Source organism: Pteropus alecto, unplaced genomic scaffold, assembly GCF_000325575.1.
Source record: "Pteropus alecto unplaced genomic scaffold, ASM32557v1 scaffold110, whole genome shotgun sequence".
Classification (NCBI taxonomy): Eukaryota; Metazoa; Chordata; class Mammalia; order Chiroptera; family Pteropodidae; genus Pteropus; species Pteropus alecto.
In genome coordinates this window covers 10,208,880-10,217,256 of record NW_006431920.1, presented here as the reverse complement: position 1 = coordinate 10,217,256, position 8,377 = coordinate 10,208,880, and positions in this window count along the sequence as shown.

Here is an 8,377-nt window from a genome sequence, read left to right as displayed (position 1 = left end):
TTTGGGCTTCTACCAGTAGCAACATGGTATGTATAGTCCCTTAGTTGTGACTAAATTTGCTTCAGAAGTCTCCCTTTTCAGGAGCCCAGAACCCATGGAAGATAATGGGTGCTGGGTCCTGGTGACCATATGCTCCAAGGATCCAAAAAAGTCAATAGGGGTGGGTACCGTTTGGTTTAAGGCTATGAGCAAGGGTAAGTGATGATCCAGGAAATTGGTGAGGACCAGGATGCAGGAGAAAGAGAGGAAGAAGGATGTAAAGGAGATAGACCCTAATCTTCCTGGTTGGAAGCTGGTGATGGGCGTAATAAAGATAAAGCACGCTCAGTGATTTGGGCCTCAGCACACATAAAAATATATTTTCTAAGTTTGTCCTCCACAGTTCCACGCCACCCACTACTCCCTACCTTCCACCCCTGCCACCATGGAATAAGAAGACTCTAGGCTGGGAAATCAGGCAGACCTGAGATTAATCCTGACTGCCACTTACTGGCTGTGTGACCTTGGATAAATCACATGACCTCTGTGAGCCTTAGTTTCCTCATCTGCTACCTGGGAATAATTATCAAAAGGTTTGTATGAGAACTGAGTTATCAGGCATATGTAAAGTACTCGACACATGGTAGACAATCAACAAAGTTAGATACACACACACACACACACACACACACACACGCACGCACAGGTCACTTACTAAATGTGAGGTCCCTATAAGTAAACAACTAGACCTGTGCACCCTTCTCTCCCACCACCACCCAGTCTCTCCGCTGCCCACTGGAGAGGCAAGAAATTTCTCTTTTCTCCACATCCTCCTCTTGTTTCTCCAAGAAGGAGGCTGCCTTGCTGCTCTAGGGTGGAGAAAGACAAAAGGAGATGCCAGGGTGACCTCAATCCAGATGGCAAGTCAGCCTAGCTCCAGCACGCGCAAAACCTCCTTTCACCTTCCTTCCCCTGCAACTCTGACTCAATTTAGAGCGTTGGTTCTGAAGCTAGGTCTGCTTCCAAGCTGTATTTAATTTACAGGAAGGAGATGAAGAGGTGTGTCCTCCCACAGAGCCTTCTGACCTCTGAAATTAGTGGAGTAAGTCTTCTAAGCCCAGTCTGAGGAATGGAGAGTGAGAAAAGACTGCAGCCAAAAGATCCACTGGGGGTGGTTCAGGGCCGGATCAAGGAGCACACATGGACCACTCTCTGCATTAGAGTGCTATGATCCCCTGTAGCAGCTGGGGTGGGGGAAGAGTGTGTTAACAGACTGATGGTACCTCTAGCCTGCAACAGCTGCCATGGCACAAAACTGTCAGGGGTTTGGGGGTAAACTGCTATATGGCAAGAGAATTCAAAGAGTTTCATTCTGCTTGGGACCCTCATAGGGTTTATAGGGTTTTCTAATCCTTTGGTGTCAACCCAACCCCCCTAGATAATTTTCTCCCTCTATTCCTCATCCCCACTTAGGCCAACAGCAGGGAGATAGAGGGTGAAAAAACCATGAGATTTGATCCCAGAGACTTGAGTTCAGGTCCTGATTCTAGTATTCAATAGCTGAGCAATTTTAAGCAAATTCTTAAACATCTGTAAAATATTCCTCATCTGTAAAATGGGAACAAACAGAGGTAATATTCAAAATACTTAACAATTAGTAAGGCATGAGTATTGACTATGAGAATGGGCACCAGCTGGCTTTGGAGCCAGAGTAGGGTCCTAAAAGCCCACATTGTGCCAAGTCTTAACATTTTAGTTGTTGGGTCATGGGGAAGCCTTGGGGTACAGGAAGGGGACTAGGAGAGCAGCCACAGCAGTGGAAGACTCAGTCAGTGACTTTTTACCAACAAGTACCAAAGTATTACCAGATTTCAATAATCAGTATAACTACATTGAATAATATTAGTTGCAAGTCAGATCTGAGGACAAACCCTACCTCACAAGCTACTGTAGACTTGGTTATTTATTTCAAGACAAAACTTGAAGTCCCTTCCTCTCTAATTCCTCCTCATTGGTGGAGGAACTGTCAGCACATCTAATGGCTTTTTACTTCTACTCTGAGCAGTGTTCCTTTTCTGAGTGGGTTCTCCCAGCTGTCTTCCTGACACCATCTCCTGCTGGCCCTCTAGCTCCAAGCTTCTCTGTCCAGCACCATGGACAGCTCTGGCTGACCAGCCTATCCTAGGCCATCCACTCCGTCCTGCCTTCAATCTCCTCATTCCCCATCCATCCCAGCGCAGAAACCCAAGGTATGAACTAAATGAGGGGCATCTCTGAGAAGAAAGTACAGTGAAGTGGTTAAGAACAAGCTCTGGAGTAAAGTAGAATGGATCTGAATCCCAACCGTGCCAGCTTTTAGCTGTATGATCTTGTTTCCTCACTCCTGTAAGACCCAGTCTCCCCATCTGTAAACAGGGAAACTTCAATAGCTCAAAGGTTGTGAGATGTAAGTGGGATAAAAAACTTGAAGAACTTTGTACAGTACCTGGCTCATTATATGTTCTGAATAAATGAAGAACACCACTCTTCTGTGATTTTCCATCCTAATTCCTCAAACCCTTTTCCAATCCATTTTTGACTAGAGTCCTCTCCCAAGTAAAAGTATCATGACATGGCCATCGGCTCAGTGCAACTGGCTTCCTCTGAGTGTGGAAGTTGGCTTGGATTTCATGTATGGGGAGGGATCCCACCTTTGACTGATCCATGAGAGTCTATCTTTTAGATTTTTTTCATTTTTAAAATTGTGAGATATATAGAAGATTCATAAAGACAGTACAGGGAGTTCTCATAAGTCCTTCACCCCAGATTAACCTCTTACATGACCATAGATTATTTATCAAAACTAAAATATTAACCTTCGTACAACAAATACTATTAATGAAAGTGTAGAATTTATTTAGAGTTCACAAGTTTGTCCACTAAAATCCTTTTCCTGTTTTGGTAGCCAATCCAGGATTCCAACAGGGGCACTTCCTCAATTTTTCATGCCTTTGACTCTTTTGAAGAGAGCTGCCAATGATTTTGTAGAATATTTCTCAACATGGATTTATTTCTCATGATAGAGTAAGGTTATATGGGAAGCAGAGCACAGAGGTTATATGCCTTTCTTAGTTCATCATATCAGAGGGTATATGATGTCAATGTTTTATTGGTGATGTTAACTTTGATCACTTGCCTAAAGTGGTGTCTGCCAGGATTCTTCACTATAAATTTGTTATTTTCACCTCTTTATTGGATTTTAATCATGCCCATTTTTGCTTCTCTAGGATTATGAGTTCAAAACCAAGAAACCCATCTTCACGCTAACCATTCCAACCCTACACTCTCAACCACTCCCTGGAGCCACACTCATTTCCTATTATCTGCCTGGTCACTTTCCTCTGAGTTTTCTTAAGCTGGGCATTTGGAAGTGTGTGCAGAAGTCAGATGCAGAGACACCTGGGATTCATTAGGGCAAAAGAATGCTTTAGTTTGTTTTTGTGGACCTTCCTGTTGAGGCCCTACAAGTTTCTGCTTACAAGGGCACTCTGGGAAAATGTGACCAGCCACTGTTCACAGGAATGTCCAGCCTTTTCCCAGGTCTGGCCCCGATCTCTGAGCACTTTCTTTAACATCTATCATTTGTCTTTTTTAATACTCTCTAATAGCATTTTCTTCCACTTGGCCAGATACTTTCTATCCACTAACTCAGATGCATGAGCCTCCTTCCTTCCAGAAGGCTCTTCACTCCTCCAAGAGTTTGCTATCATCAGAGGTCTTGCCCCCTGAGTAGACACATAGTGTTTTTTCAGTTGGCTGAGTGTGGAGAGGTGTGCTTCTCCATCCCTCCCCCTTTTCTCCATCTCTATCCACTCCACGTTTATTCCAAGTCAGTGTGTCTTCTCACACTTCCCCTTTAGAAGAGAAAGGAGTATCACACCTCCTCCAGCCTCATTCAGGTTCTATTTTTAAAAGCTTTTGTGTAAAAGTATATTAAAGGACCCTGGAAAGACTCAGAAGATGCCCTCATCATTTCCCATTCCCTTTTTGCCCTTTGTTCTGATTACTATTGCTGCGTAAGAAATTATTCCAAATTTCAAGATCCCAAACAATCATTCTATTTTGCTTATGAATTTGTGGGTCAGGAATTCAGGAAGAGCTTGGCCAGGCAGTTCCCTCTTGGAGTCTCTCATGGAGTTGCATTTAGACATTGGCAAGGGCTGCAGCCATCTGACAGCTCCATTGGACTGGACGTCCAAGATGGCACACATGGCTGACAGCTGGTGTTGGCTGTCAGCTGGATGCTTGCTAGGCTATGGACAGGAACACCTATCTAGAGCTGCTCCAGCTTGGCAATCTCAGAGTAAAACCTGGCAGAACCTACATGGCCTTTTCTAGCCTTAAACCAGATTCAAGGGGAGAGGAGTGTCAAATAATTGTGGACGTATTTTAACCATTGCCATTCCCACCAAAATGGGATCCTCTCACGATATCTAGAACATTATTCCTCCAAGACCACCTTCCCAGACAGGTTCTTGGCCACGCTCAGTGCTATTAGACTTCTCAGGCTGATGCTGGGAGTGACTTCCCCTGGGAGAATGAGTCATCAGTTTCCACCTCCCTCAGTTGCTGTTACAGGAGACTTGGGTTCTGGTCTGGACTTTGCTACTTTTTTAAGCTTTTTAAAGGAGGGACGACTATTTCCAGTCCCCACACTTGGGCTGCAGATGCTAGTAGCAGGCCTAGTTGCCTATATAATGTTGCACTCAGCTCAGCCCTTCCCAACACAGCACTACTCGCTGTTAGAAGCCATCCTGCAGGCAGGCAGCACCTTCAGGCTGTGTTGGGGAAGACCAGTGAGCGCAGGTTCACATGGCTTAGGAAAGGCCATGCACAGGGTGATTGAGCCTTTCCAAACGAGAGAGGAGGTTGCAAGGACAACTTGGGGATGAGTGTCTGAAGAGAGCCAGGGTGCAGTGACCCCTGTGTTGAGGGCAGTCTGCCCAGGTAGCTCCAGAGGTCTCATGGTCAGGAGCTTCCCCCACTTTGTGTCCTGTACCCTGATATTCCAGTTCTCCCTATCTCCAGCTTTCCCCGAGGACCTGTAGACTAGGCACATGTCTCGTACTTTGTACCTTGCTTAGACTTGGCTATAAGGGGGCTACTCCACGTTTCCTCCCCATGCACTCACGGTATGTTGGGGGAAGGCAGAGAGAGAGCAGGTGTCTGAAGGGTGCTTTGAACCCAAGAAGACCAGCTCTGGGCCAGTGAGAAGGGAGGACATCTTCATGGGAAAACCCTAAACATCTCCATTACTGGTGCAGGCAGGAAGGCCAGAGGAGAACCAAGGTCAAGAGTGCTGGATCTCAGGCTTAAAAACCTGAAGTTGCCTTGGGCCCTTTCCTCACCATCATTGCTCATCCAAACAGGCTTCAAGTCCTGGTCACTTTCCTGCGTAAATGTCCACAATCCATTATCTTCTTTTTGACCCCACAACCACCTCTTCAGTCCAGGTCATCAACTTTTCTCTCCAGTAAATGGACTCCTCGCTTCCAAGGCTGCCTTCTGTGGTCTGTCCTCTACCCTGCAGCCAGGTAAGCTTTCTCAAACAATCTAGTCACGAGCTTCCCAGCTTCAAACTCTCCAGGTGCTCCCCCAAGCCTTCAGGATAAAGTCCCAGTGCATGGAACACAAGGTTCTGTGCAATCCAACTCTTGCCCCACTCACCACCTCAGCTTTTCCAAATCCACATACACCACATAGCTTTGTGATGCTGACCTGGTGGTGATTCCTCCAAAATCCCAGGCTCACTCAAGCCTCCAAGCCTTTGCATTTACTATGTCCTCAGTCCAGACCCCTTCCTTTACTCACCTGCAAACTCCTTCTTGCCCTCCCTGCATGATCTGCATCTCTAGGAAGTCTTCCTAGTTCCTAGCCTCTCTGCAGCACTCCAATAGCCCCTGTGAGGGTGTCAGGCACAGCACTCAGTACATGGTGTAGACATCCATCTCCTTGAGCTGTTCCCTACCATTCAGTTCATTGAGGACAGAAACTGCCTCCTTCCCTCCCTTTGGCACAGTGCCTGACACAAGGGTCTCCAGTAAACAATGACCGAACAGGTGAATGAAGTTTACAATTGTGGATTGAGCCACTTTGGGGGCTGAGCATGAGCCTGAGAGAAGAGGCAAGCATTGGATCAGTAGCTTCCTGGGTCCGAGTGCTATAGTTGACCTTCTGAGTCTTGGCATCATAGAGGATGGGGCGAGCTAGGTTCTGGTGGAAGAGGTTGGGGCAATCACACTGCAGAGATGGAGGATGACAGGCTGTCTCTCTTTGTCTCACTGCTCACACAGTCTCCTCAGATCTGGGCCCAGGATTCCCAGAAAAGCTGCAGGTCCAACTTCTACCCCAAGGTTGGTCTTTTGAGGGGCTGAACCTTTGCAGCCTTCTCTGTCTGGTGAATGAATGTGTTTCCTGAGGACACCCATCTAGAACAGAACGGTCTGGGGACACCTAATGGCTCTGTTTATAGGATAGAATGTGCCCAGGCCCAGTAGGAGAGGTAAGCCCCCTCAACTCCATAGGAGAGAGCCTCTGTCTACAAGGGTGAGAATGTGCAAATGAGTGGACAAGAGTACCTTGACTTTGACCTTTTATGTTTCTCACTATAAATAAGTTCATGGACATTCTGGTTCCTGTGAGCCTGGTCCATGACTGTCTGCCACAGAGCAGTGAGTCAAACCTAGATGTACTAACAAAGCAGATTTCCAGGCCTGAAATGCTAAGAGTACCTTCCATTGAGGACCCAAGTTCACCAAGGGAAAAGCCTGTGGTATAAACAGGGGGCCTTAGAAATGTAGGGGAAGGGAGAAATGGGTAAGAGGGAGTCAGATGTATGGTGATGGGTGGAAACTAGACTTATGGTGGTGAGCATGCTACAGTGTGTACAGATAATGAATTATAATGTTGTAAAAGTTATATAATGTTATTAACCAATGTTATCTCAAAAACAAAACAAAACAAAATGCAATGAGCCCGAAAGCCAGATAGATGCATGGGTTCAAATCCTGCTTCTGTCACTTGCTTATCTTGGGCAAGTTACTTAGCCTCCTTGTGTTTCTGTGTCCTCACAGGAACATGGTAATATTATAGTATATACCACAAAGGGTTGTCATGAAAATTAAATGGGTTCTACATGTAAAGCACTTAGAACAATGCCTGGCAACAGGGAGTCTTCATTAAACGATAGCAGTGGTCATTCATTACAGCCTGTGGGGACCTATTCCCCCCTCCCCTCAGAAGACACAGTCTCCAAGGAATAAAGTTTTCTCTGGAGTTTTCCTCTGTGGAGGTGGGAAATGGGTAAGGTAAGGATCTGAGCAGTCACCCCCAACACTGCACTCTCCGTACGAGGCTAGGACCTGGGTGGCCGTGTACCGCAAAAACTGGCTCTCCACAGAGGGGAAACCCTAGCTAGTACCATGGACCAGTTTCCATGGTGTAAATCGTCTCACCAGGGCCTATTGCAACTGGCTCATGAAATTTCTGAAATATAACAATCGTACCACTGGGCCTGGGAATCTCAGCCGATCTGCAGTGAGCACAGAAAAACCTGCCTTGGGATAGACAGACTAAGAGAAAATGAAGAAGGGGGTCATCCTGTTTGGGTAACAAACTGGGCCTTCTCTAGACCAAGCAATGTTTCTCAAAGTGTGGTCCGTGGACCATCTGCCGTGTTTGGGGTGTTTGTAAAAGTAAGTTCCTGGGCCTTGCTCTCCATCTTCAAAGGAAAATCTTAGAAGTGAGTCCAAGGATCATTTTTAAACAAGCTGCCTAGCTGATCCTGAGGTTTAAGAAATGCTAGGTAAGGAACCCCTGACTTATCCAAGAAGTCAGAATGGGCCGCAAGGCAGAGGTACAGTCTCCAGAATCATTTCATACCACAGTCCATTATCCACAGTGAATAATCAGAAAGCCAGGCACCTAGAATAACCAGAGTAAACAGGGGAAGCTCCTTGACCAGAGCTCAGGAGCTGGTTCTAGATGAGTGAAGTGACCATGTACTAGTTATCTCACTTCTCTCCTCCCACCGTATTAGGGCCGGCCTCGGGGTCAGCACGCTAACACCCTGCCTGGCGCACAGCACAGCACTCTGTTGCGGCTTTGCAGAGCTCCTGGGGAGAAAGGGCCTGCAGAGGGCATGGGAGCACTGGAGGTTTTGTCCTTCGGGGAAGGTAAGCACACCCCTAGACAGGTCTACTCCCGGCTTCAGACTGCCTGCGTATGCACCCCACTCAGCATCCTGGACTCCATGGCTCTAACAACTTAAATAATTTTTATTACAAAAGGAAGAAAAGACCAAAACATCCCCAAAATTCTCCATGGGCTTCCCCCTCGGCGCCAATAAATAAGGTGGGGA